The sequence below is a fragment of the Furipterus horrens genome, unplaced genomic scaffold (assembly GCF_987537825.1).
Source record: "Furipterus horrens unplaced genomic scaffold, mFurHor1.1.pri manual_scaffold_1, whole genome shotgun sequence".
Classification (NCBI taxonomy): Eukaryota; Metazoa; Chordata; class Mammalia; order Chiroptera; family Furipteridae; genus Furipterus; species Furipterus horrens.
In genome coordinates, this window is record NW_028327171.1 from 71,266,617 (window position 1) to 71,279,622 (window position 13,006).

General features: G+C 32.3%; 1 non-coding gene across 1 annotated transcript; it reads right to left on the minus strand.

The window, feature by feature from the left end:
• Positions 1-573: 573 nt before the first annotated feature.
• Positions 574-633, minus strand: LOC150021278 (small nucleolar RNA SNORD42). The gene has a single exon (XR_016513619.1). It is a non-coding gene; the product is annotated as a small nucleolar RNA SNORD42 (small nucleolar RNA).
• Between the last annotated feature and the right edge of the window lie 12,373 nt (positions 634-13,006).

Consider the following 13,006-nt stretch of genomic DNA (forward strand, 5'->3'; position numbering starts at 1 on the left):
GAGAACAGGTAAAGCCTGAACATATTTTGCATCAAATATTTACTTAAATAAAGAGTTAAACAACATTACTTTTTCTAGTGAGCCACCAGGGTGGCATCTTCCAATGTTTTCTCCTTTCTGAGCCTATAGGTTGAAATAAAAAAGTTTGGTGATAGATGACTACCAGGATTCTGGGTATGATAGATGGAACTTTGCATAATAAAATGAGAAGAGTCAGGACTTGGGGCATAGGGCAGATAGGTGATTAAGAAAAAGACTGAGTATTGGAAGGTGAGCTAGATGACAGACTGCTGATTGCTATGCCTGGGATTACTTCCAACTGTTTCTGAAACCTTTAGAGTCCCTAGAAAAGTCTTGAGGTGATTGAATTTCTTGTGGGGAAGTAGCTGTTTCAAAACTAGGTTAACATAGTGATATAGCTAGATAGCATCAGTGACAAAACAGTGGGGTGGCCTCCCGCTGACTTGGGGTTATTAGAAACTTAGGGAACACTCAGTAAACTCATTTCATGAGTCACTTTGACAAACTGTTCACAGCTAAATCCCATACAAATTCCATATAGTGATATGTAATATGCCTTAGTGGTTCTTTTGTCAATATCATAGAAAATTTACATTTTTTCTTCATGGGTGTTTTTAACTAGATATTGGATGGTTTTAACTTTTCTGACATCAGTTTCTGACTGTGCTCTCTAATTCATCTCTCTCTTCTCTTTCACCCTCTTTCAGCAAGGGGAAGAACTGTAAACACAGTGGGAAAAGTTCCCTATTGTCTTTTCTCTAAAATTGGACTTGTAGGAAAAACCTGTGAAATGGAAATAAAACTTAGACTGCTAGTTAAAGCTTGGTCCACCAAATTTATTTGGGGTGGGCGTGGGCAAGAAGTTTTCAAAATGAAAATTCTAGGTAATACTTGTATAAACAACACATTTAAAGACATAAAATTACTTCAGACTATTAACTGGATACTTCTCATTAAGATAGAAGGACATTTGCAATAGAAAAAAACTTAAACTTAATGACAGACACCCAAGTACTATATAACCTGTACATCCTTGTATTGTGTTCTAAGAAATAGATGATATGAAGAAAACAAATATTTATAGAATATACATGTGTAATATATATAAACGTTTAGCTTGATGAGCAAACTGAAGTAATATTTAATTACTTTTTACCTGTGATTTAGTTCCATGACATATGTATGAATTTCATTATATATAATACAGAGGATAGTATATCTCATGTAATCTTATGTATCTAGAGAGCTTACAATAGATCCTGATTGTGAGGAAAAGCTGTATTCTTAAATTTTTTAATGAAAATTTTAAGAGTGCTTGATATTGGCTTATTTTTAAATGAAATATATTGTAATAAAATGTTTATTTTTATGACATTTTAAAAACAGCAGGAGTATAGAGAATGCATTAAGTCCAGTTATGTTTATGTTATCTCAGTGAAATCCAATATTACAATCATGTTATCAAATAATGAGATTCAAGAAAGCATTATTGTTCCAATAGGTACCTCAGTGAGATAAAAATAAATGTAAAAGAGTGCAACCATTGTTTTTCAATAACAGCAAGAATGCAACAACTAACCTTTGCAGAGAGACAGAATGATATTCTTTATAAATGCTTTTAATTTTAAATAAAAAAGGTTTTTCCTATTACCCTTAAAATATTGTATTTTGAATGTCACAACAGTCTTTTGAACCAACTTAAAAAGGGAGTATCATTTATTGGCTTACACAGAGGAGGAGCCTGGTGAGCAGTCTAAGACTATTGCAGTCATGCTAAGCACTGTAATTCCTTTTTTTTTTTTTCATAGAAAGACACCAGTTTAATGCTTTACCACTTATAAAAACTCATTAAAGTGAGTATTCTCTTTATTATACTCACAGATATAGCTACTGTCAGTGAAGTAAACAAAATCCAGTTTTATTATAATGTTATAAGGGAAAAAAAGCAAATTGAAAGTTAATAGTAAAATTTTGTCTCCTATTAACTTTTTTCATATGTACACTATACTAGAGAAATCTGGCTACATAACATTTGAATTTACTGAATTTTATTTTCAGATTTTCATTGATTTTTTTTTCATTAACCAAAATTCAGAATTTAAGAGGTAATGTAATTAACTCCCCCTACCTTAATATACAGGCTTATTATCAATGTATTGTGTAGTAGACACACTAACATTTTTTAATTTCATTTATAGCAATAGTACACTAGTTACTGATTCCTTTATGTTCTCATGGCCTTAAATATGTCATTTTATTTTACTAAATATAGAAAGCATAATTAACAATGAATTAAAAAATATTTTTAAATATATTAAACAAACAAAACAATATAATAAAGTAAATACAGAAATCCTCCCTTATCCATGGTTTCACTTTCTACAGTTTCAGTTACCTACTATCAACTTTGCTCAAAAAGATTGAATGAAAATTTTAAAAATAAACAATTGATAAACTTTAAATTACAGGCCTTTCTGAGTAGTGTGATAAAATCTCCTGCGATCAGTTCTGCCTTGCCTGGGGAGTGAACCAAGCCTTTTTTCAGTGTCTCTGTGCTGTGTATGGTACCTGCCTGCCTGTTATTCCCTTAGTAACTGTCTCAGGGTGACTGTCGTGGTATCATAGTGCTTGTGCTCAACTAACTCTTCTGTTACTTAATAAGGCCCTACAGTGCAATAGTAGTGATGCCGGTAAGTCATATATGCCAAAGAGAAGCCGTAAAGTGCTTCCTTTGAATAAAAGGTGTGTATGTATAGGAAAAAACCTAGTGTACGTAGGGTTCAGTACTATCTGCAGTTTCAGGCATTTACTGGGTGCCTTGGAACATACCCCACAGATAATGTGAGACAATTAAAATGTAGAAAATTTTCATGTGAGGATTGATTTCTCTGATAATTTAATTTATATTTTATAATACAGATATATATATTGTACATACACAGTATGTAAATGAACCTTTATGTAACATCTGTACATTTTTCAGTGCTTATCAGTTTGTCATCCATGAGTATATAATACAAAATAGTCTTACTTTTATAATCTTATTTTTACCCAATTAATGTCATTTATCTAGAACATATTAATAAACATTAATGTCGGAAACAAGACATTCCTAAAGAAAAATTAGAACAAAAATAAAGGAATAAGACAAAAGGAAACTGAGTGAAGGGAACATTAGTGCAGATAAGATTATGATAATACAGAAGCAAAATGTAAAAGGACAACAGATCCTTATTTAATGGTTGGGCATAAATATCCCATCCATTTATCAAAGCGTATTCTGATTGATTATGGAATTACAAGATTTTTTTGTGTATTGATATATTGATAAAGTTTTTCAGTAACTAAATTCCTCTGTAAAATAATTGAATATAGATTTGTATTATCTTATATAATATGATAAGATATGATGGTTCTATCAGATATAAGATAAGTGAACTATGAGATACGGTAGCTCATTTTATTACAATTCTTATTCTATAAATTGCATTTTGATATTCCAAAATGCAGAAGAAATATGAGCAGATGGTAAAAAAAACTTAAAACTGTTCAAATTACTGAATGAAATTTCATATTGAGAAAAGAAGGAAAACATGCTATTTTTAATATTTATTTTATAAAAGTGTTGATTGTAATGTCAAAGAGTAAAATTAATTATTGAAGCAGAAAGTTAATGACTTTAGTGATAGAAAAAGGGAGAAGATATTTAAACTACCATCTCACTAAGTTACTGCATGCATGAGTTATTCCAGGAGAATTTTATTTTACTTATTCTGGGAACACCCATATAATTCTATAAGCACTGCTTTCAAGAGGAGATTGATACTGTAAAGAATACAGTGTTAAACAGCTTCTTGAAAATCATAGCAGAATCAACAGCCTTAAAAGCCAAAGTGATTTGTATTTGCAAAAGCCAGAATCTGTGAGAGAAGTCTGATAGAATTGTTTTGATGATCAAAAACCTGAACACTAAGTTTAACATAAAAGCTATAGAGCTGGAAAGTATACAGAAATATGTAAGAAGAATTATTTGACTGGATTAGATGAAAATCTCACAAGTGCAAAGCTTCGAAGAACTGGATTTATTGTGAATTACAGTCTTCATTTTTAATGCCAGAGCAACATGTTACTATCCATTGACTTTAGATCATCATCAGGTAGAAGGATAAGATATACAGAAGAAAAAAATTTCGAATTGAACAAATGCTTACTTAAAAGACGTGAAAATTTAAGTAACGGTTTGTAAAATACACCATGAATTATCAAGATAATGATCGATTCCATCATTAACATATTTTGAGCAATTATTATAAAGCAACAATCTTACTATTTTCCACAAAGTTAGCATATAATGTTGAAAGTTGTTAACCACAAAATGGGAATTAAATTCTAAAAGGAAATACATTAAAAAAAACAGGAATCAGCAATTTTGGTTCTATGATTACTTTTTTTGTTCTCCATATTGTTTCATAATGATAGTTTCCCTTCACTTCTACTTAATTTTGACTCCCTTTTCAATGTCACTATTGTTACAGAAACAGGGGAGTCCAAAAACAAACCCCAGAGTTTTTGGCTGGGAGATAGGCAGCAGGAAGCAGCTTTCAGGATGCCCTTACATGCCTGGAGCTAGTGGCTGGATACATTGTTGCAAAGATCTGCTTTACTTCCAAGACTCAGGAAGATGGGAGGGATCTTGGACTGTCGGCTGGTACGGAAGAAGCAGACAGAGCCTATGTAGGGTTCTGTGAATGGTCAGAACTGTTTGCAACACCCACTGTGTGAGAGGACGCAGGGTGAGAGAGGAGGCAGGGAGGGAGAGAGAAGAGGCTGGAGACATTTTGGGCTGGCTCTGGCTCTAGGAGGCTCTCTCTCTCAGGCTCTCTCTGGCCCTCATGCCCTCATTCTCTGGCTCGTGTGGGCTCCCTCCATCTGGCTTGGAGCAGGGGTCTCCAGGCGGCTTTAAGAAGAGGCTCTTGCCAGGCTGCTTTGAGAAGGAGAGGAGACCCATGCGGTTTGCAGGATGAAGGCAGTTTGCAAGGAGGCTGAGAATCCAGGCGGTCCTGCACTGAGAGCTGGAGGGCACCACAGCACAGAAAGGACCTCCCCAATCAGAACTGAGTGATTGGCAGCTGCTGGTAAAGCTGAACTGTGCCTAGGAAGTAGGGAAATGGTGTTTCTGACTTTCCTAAGACTGGCCAGGTCTGGGAGGGGGAGGCAGGGCTTTGTGTAAATAAACAATTCTTTTCCTTTTCACCAAACTCTTATATTAAGAGTTATGATTCTGGCGGCGGGCAATCGGGCCCCTAACTAAACAGCCCGTGGGTTCTGTTTCAATCGGAGCAGCCCAGGGGTTCTGTTACACTATGACCCAGATTATGATTTACTTTGTGATTTCTCACTCATGAGACCTAACATTGAGTAGCAGGATTCTGAGATACTTGGAGAGAGAATCTGATTGGCCTATCTTGATTTCAATTTCTGACCTATCAGATACAGTAAAGCATTTGTGTGAGGGCTGGGAAAAGATAAGTAGGTTGTATTTATTTTATAAATATAAAGAATAGTTTTATCAGGGGGTGAACAATTCTCAAAGAGGACATCCATTGAATGAGAACTCTAAGATATATTCATTGCATTTAAAAAAATAATATTTCCTACAAGGAATTGAAAAAAATTGAAACATAATAGAAAACATATAACAAAGAAAACACAAAAATAATAGTTTTATGTCATATTTATAGCAGAGACATGATTTCTTTATTAGCATGAGAAACATTTTCAAGCCCTAATCCCCAAAACAAACCTTATAAACTATGTTTTCCTTGACAAGTGAGATTTTTTTTCTCAATTTATTTGCAAGTTACATTAACAGTGGGATTTAGTTTTTACACAACTGAATTGATAATTTTACATTCAATTTATCCTAAATTAATAGTTAATTTAGGCAAAAGAAGAGTTTGTCAAATTACTTTGATCACAAAGTTTAAAAATATTAGTCTGGGCTTAAATGCAACTGAATCTAAAATTCTATGAGGTAACAAATGTTATGATTATTACATGCGTGGATAGACATAGAATGTGTGACATATAATATAGATCTAAGTACAGAAATACGCATATTCTAAGTTTTACCTTAAAGATGTTTTATCATTAAGTAGCCTATTTAAACATGTTATTATTCATTCATTCATTCATTCATTTAAATTTAAAACTGAAAATGTTTTGGATGTACAGTCTTCAAGTTTTTGTAAAGACATTTTATTAGTCTGCATTTACTTGTGTAACATCAAAAAATAAAAATAAGTCATATTTATATAAGATAATTCTGAAGCAACACTGGGAGAGCAGGTGGTTAAGATGAGGAGTCTCATTTGCAAATTCTTGTCCAATATCTGCAAGATTATCTTGAAAAATCTGTAAGAAAGAGGCAATTACCTATATATCTTCAAAATAATGACAGAGCATTCGGTAGAATGAATGATAGTAACCAGAGAGGTAAATGGGTTGTCAAACTCTGTCATCTTATCACTGAGGATTTCCTACATAAAAATGACAGGGAGAAATTGTGATGGCCTTACACTTAAATGATAGTGAAGCAAAAAATAAAAAAGGATAATCACCTCAGTAGAACAAATTTGGTTCATTCATCAGTGTGGGAAGGTGAGCTGTCCTAGAGGTGTTCAAGGTATTGTTACAGAATCAGAATAGGAAAGATGGCACATTTGTACTTATATTAATGGAGGGTAATAATTATTCTTCCAGGAAAACATTAATGCTGCTCCTTTTTAAAAGGATACTTGAGAGTGAGATACAAGACTGTGGCAGCTACCCACGTACTATGTGTTGAGAAATTCTAGTTCTCTCACTTCAACAAGGCAAATGGTTTCGCCTTAACTTGCAATCAAAAGATTAATTCCTCTGGATGAAGGCATTGCAAATCCAGGAAAATAATCAAACATCCTGCCACAGGATTAAAATGCTGCCACTAAAGGATAGCAAATAATCTATTGTTATCTTTTGCAAATTAGCCATGAATTAATATATTGTTTCCTCAAAGGGAAATAAACAAAAATAAACATGTATGAATAGAAGAAAGTATTATAATATGTTCTACACATGGGATCATACTGGTGAGAAAATAAGTGATGTGTGAAAAGAATATTTTCATGGATAAATGAATACATGTGCCTGTCCCACATGAATTAGTAAGGTATATAGAACACTGTTTTGTTTTTAGAAAATTATAAAGCTTTATTAATACATTTGAAACCAAAAATATGAGTGTGTTCTTACAGAAAACTTCATCTCTGTCAGAGTTTTTCATGGGTCAATAGGAAAATTGTTAAGAGTATGCCTTAAATGCAGTGCATCTATATACAGAACGGGTAAGATGTGTTCACCTTTTTTTAAACCCTAAGAATTTACTCACTTTTAGTTATTCTTCTCAATATACTAACATGTAACTTGCTTTCTAAAAACAAGGTTAAAGATTAAAAATTGGTCACTATCAAAAGTACTAAGAATGAATTATTATAACAAAATATTAATTTTATACAAGCTATTTGACTACTTTAGGTACCATTATAAGTGTACTCACTTTGCATAATATCTTTAAGTTTCATCTATCTTGTACCATATAACAAAATTTCCTTTTTTAAAATCCTTACCTGGGACATGCTTATTGATTTTAGGGAGAGAAGAAGAAAAGGGGAAAGAGGGAGAGAGACATTGATTGATTGCCTCTTGTATGTACACCCACTGGTGACTGAATCCTCAACCTAGGCATGTGCCTTGACTGGGAATTAAACCCACAACTTTCCAGTTTATGGCATGATGCTCCCACCAGCTGAACCACACCAGCCAAGGCTCCTTCCTCCTTAGAACTGCATACGTTTCTCTCTGTATATGCCACATTTTGCTTATTCATCCATCAGTAAATGGACAGTTCAATTGCTTCTGTTTTTTGGCTGTTGTTAATAATGTTGCTATGTACATTGATATATATAAATAGCTCTTTAATATCCTGCCTTTAATTTTTTTGGTATACATCCAGAAATTAAATTTCTGAGTCATATTAATTCTATGTTTAATTATTTTAGGACTTACCATAACATTTTCCGCAACCGCTGCACTATTTTACATTTCCACCTGCAATGTACAAGGAATCATATTGATCCTTGTCAATGCTTGTTATTTTCTGTTTTTGTTTTTGAGAACAGTCATCCTAATGGGTATGCAGTGATATATCATTGTGGTGTTAAGTTACATTGTTCTAATGATAAATTATTTTGGGAAGTTCCCCGTGTGCTTATTGTATGTCATCTTTGGAGGAATGTTTAAGTCCTTTCTCCATTTATATCTCATGTTTATTTGTTGTTGTTGAATTGTATTATTGTATTGTTATTATTAGTTGTTATGGTAGAAGTTAAAATATCCATTCTTGACCTACTGGAGTCTACATAAAATTCATAATTTTGCCTTTCCTAACCAATGTAATGATCTTATGACATCAATAACTGCTATTGATTTATAATGTTAATAAAAATTACAGATATTAACTCTTAAAATGTAAAAATGGTGCTAGTGCCCATGTTTTGGGCAGAAGCCAAAACAGATGCAAAAGAAGAAGGAAGAGAAGGCAAAAGGAAAAGACAAGAGTTGAATAAATGTATCTATAAGATCATGAAATTGTGAGGAAAAAAAATGACAAAATGAAGTCCAGATGTAGGTGATTTTAGTAAGTGCAAGTAAATCAAAATTTCTGCATTTTTCTTATTGGGGTGAAAAAACTATTCACATTCAATTTTTGTGTGTTGGCATAGTTTCTAATTTAAAAATAATATAATATGATAATATATTTTCACTTGAGAAGTAAGTTGGTCACACAGAATAGGAGTAGATGTGATAGAATCCAGGTTAGTTTCTTTTGGTTTCACTGTCCCTAAGTAAGGCCAAAGACAGATAGTTGGCACACATCTGGAGATCTCAGTTGTTAACATACCTCTTGGTACTTAAATTATGAGGCCAAGGACATGTAGTTGGCACACATCTGGAAATCTCAGTTGTTACCATAACATTTGGCATTTAAATTATGATCACAGAACGTATAATGACATCTAAACACTTCCTCTTAAGGGGCTATTTATAAATATTATCCTGTCCTATTTCCTGAAAAAAGTCCACTCATACTGAGACAACATTATCTACTTAAAGAAGGAAGCAGAATCAATGGCTAGACATTCTTTTTTTTCATTTTATTTTTCAATTACAGTTTACATTTGATATTATTTTCCATTACTTTCAAGTGTATAGCATAGTGGTTAGAAAATGATATACTTTGCAAAGTGATACCAACCCTGATATTTCAAGCGCCTACCTGGCACCATACATAGTTATTACAATATTATTGACTATATTCCTGATAACATAATTTACATTCCTGTGACTATTTTGTAACTACCAATTTGTACTTCTTAATTGCTTTGCCTTTTTACACATACCCCAATCCCCTTCCCCTCTGGCAACCATCAATCCATTCTCTGTATATATATTTATTTATTTATTTTTTTTTTTAGAGAGAGGGGAAAGGAGAAAGAGAGGGAGAGAAACATCACTGTGTGGTTGCCTCTCACTCACGCCCCCAACTGGGGACCTGAGGTACAACCTAGTCATGTGCCCTGACTGGGAATCGAACCAGCGACACTTGACACTTGGCTAGCAGGTCGACACTCAATCCACTGAGCCACAGCAGCCAGGGCTTCCATTCTCTGTATATATATAATGTTTCAATTTTTTTGTTTATTTTGTTTTTTAGATTCCACATATAGTGAGATCATATGGTATTTGTCTTTTTCTGACATTTCACTGAGCATAACATCCTCTAGGAACATTCATGATATCACAAATGGTAAGATTTTATTCTTCTTATAGCTGAGTAATATTCTGTTGTATGTCTGCACCACCACTTTTTAATCTACTGTTCTCTTGATAAACCTTCGGCTGCTTCCATATCTTGGCTATTGTAAATAATGATGCAGTGAACATAAGGGTACATATGTCCTTTCAAATTTGTATTTTGAGTTTCTTCAAATATAAACCCTGAAGTGGAATTGCACAGTCATAAGGCATTTCCATTTTTAGTTAAAAAATTTTTATTTATTTAGTCCTTTATTTATTTATACTATTTTCATATTTCATTTAGCTATGAATTTTTTATTAAATTAAATTTTGGGTGTGGCATTGTTTGACAGGATCGTATATTTTTCAAGTGTACATTTATATGATACGTGATCTGTATATTTCATTGGGTACCCACAAACCAAAGTCAAATCATTGTCTATCTCCATGCAATTGGCACCTTTTACACTGTTTTACATAGTAGCTGTCCCAATTTGTATTGCCACCAATAGTGCATGAATGTGGCCTTTCCTCCACATCCTCACAAGCACCTGTCTATCAATTTTTTAATAATAGCTATTTTGAAAGGTGCACAGTGAGATCTCATTGTGGTTTTAATTTATATTTATGTCATGATTTGTGGTGTTGAGAATATTCTCATATGTTTATTGTTCATCTGTATGTCCTCTTTGGCAAAGTGTCTATTTAAGTCCTGTGCTCATTATTTAATGGTATTATTATTATTATTATTATTATTATTTTGATGTTGAGTTGTATGAGTCCTTTCCAAATTTTGGACATAAACCCCTTATCAGATGTATCATCAGTGAATATCTTCCCCTATTCAATAGGTTGTCTTTTTGTTTTGTTGACGGTTTTCTTTGCTGTGTAAAATCTTTTTAGTTTGATGTAGTTCTATTTATTTTTTATTTTTTCCCTTACCCTAGAAATCATATCAGAAAACATTGCTAAAAGAAGTATACTGCTGCAGCTGTGGCCCAGTGGATTGAGCGTTGGCCTGCGAGCCAAATGTCGCTGGTTCGATTCCCAGTCAGGGCACATGACTAGGTTGCATGTCAGGTCCCCAGTTGGGGGCGTGACTGAGAAGCAACCACACAGTGATGTTCCTCTCCCTCTCTTTCTCCTTTCCGCTCTCTAAAAATAAAATAAACAAACAAATTAATTAATTAATTTTAAAAAAAGAAGTATACTGCCTATGTTTTCTTCTAGGGTTTTTTTATGTTCAAATATTACAGTTAAACATTTAATCCATTTTGAGTTTATTCTTGTATAAGGTTAAGAAAGTGGTCTAGCTTTATACTGTTTTTTAATCTATCCAATTTTTCCATTACTATTTATTGAATAGACTACCTTTACCCCATTGTATGTTCTTGCCTCCTTTGTCAATTATTAATTGATTATATAGGTGTAGGTTCATTTCTGGGTTCTCTATTTTGTTCCATTAATTTATATGTCTGTTTTAATGTCAGCACCAATCCTATTTGATTATTATAGCCTTATAGTATAGTTTGATATCAGGCAGCATGATACCTCCAACATTGTTCTTGTATCCCAAGATTGTTGTGGCTACTTGGGGTCTTTTGTGGTTCCGTATACATTTTTTGAATTATTTGTTCTTGTTCTGTGAAATATGTGCAGCTAGTTGTTCTTGAAAATATGTGTTTGTGGTTTTCCAGAATTTATGAAAGCCCAGTTCTCTCACACTCTAACTTAACAACAAAGTGAATCAAAACAAATTAGAGAAAAATATGATACTATCAAAATGTACATCAAAATCAAATGATCAAATAAACATTTTAAAAGTCAAAAGTGAAACAAATGCATACAGACATAAATGAAGTCCAAATATAGATTATAAAGTAATGACAGAGAAATTTAATACAAAAAATTGTTGCATGGTACAAAAATATTCATAATACATTGAAATAGATGCAGTTTAAAAAGAAATATGAGTTATAAAGGTTTAATACAGAATATCTTTATCAGCAAAATAAAAATAATTATAAGGAATAAAAGAAGAAATATAGAGCAATAACAGAGCAGAATGTAATTTTAATATACTTTTGAATTTGGGTAAAATATAAGCAAAAAGAAGGATATAGTATACAGAATTATATAACTTAAAAACTAACAAAGAATAAATGTTTATAAATCAACTTAGAAATATTCATAATGTATAAAGTAAAGTGAAAAGTATCAATTATTTTTCCAACAAGAATAGTGTGGTTAAATTTCTGACCACAGTTTAACAATTTGAGAAATATATAATAAATGATTAAACAAAATAAGTAAAACAACTTTGAAAAATATAGCAAGATATTTTTGAATAAAAAATAGTAATCTAAAGTTTATTTCAAAAAACAGATATTTGAAAAATTCAAATTTGAAGACATCAAGGCTCTTCCTCTTTTGTATAGTAAATATATAACTAGAAAGTTAAAAAAATAAGCTACTATAAGAAAAAAGTATTAGTTACAGAGACAAAACTCTAGAAATGGACTTTAGAAAGATCTTGTACATATAATAAGATTTAGAATTAAACTATTTATTGTGAATTTCCATTTAATAAATGGTGCTGGGGTACATTTTAAAAACAATTAGATAAAATGAAAAAAGATTTATAAAAATACTATGCACAAAAAATAGAAATTATTTTAAAATAGAAGAATATATTGCATGAAGAAAAAAAATAAAAGGAAAAGCTCAAAGTGATTATTTGATTGATCCTGATTTAGGGAGAAAGTGTCTAAGTGCATAGCTATATGGATATTGATTTTATATTATTAAAGCACACAAATTTTAAAAACCTTATATTTGTTTTTATTTGTGTAATTAAATAATATATTATATATATTTACCTGTAAAAACATGGACAACCAATCTGCGGGGAAAATGGAGTCAGTCAGGCTCCCTCACCCAGATGTCCAGGCATGAGCAACTTAGAGATAATAATTAGACTAGCATGCACAAAGTACTCCCATTTGTATAACCAATGATGTCATATTTTTGCCAGCAGTCCACTTTGTCTATGCATAGTATATAGGGAGGGTGGGACCCTCACTAGTGG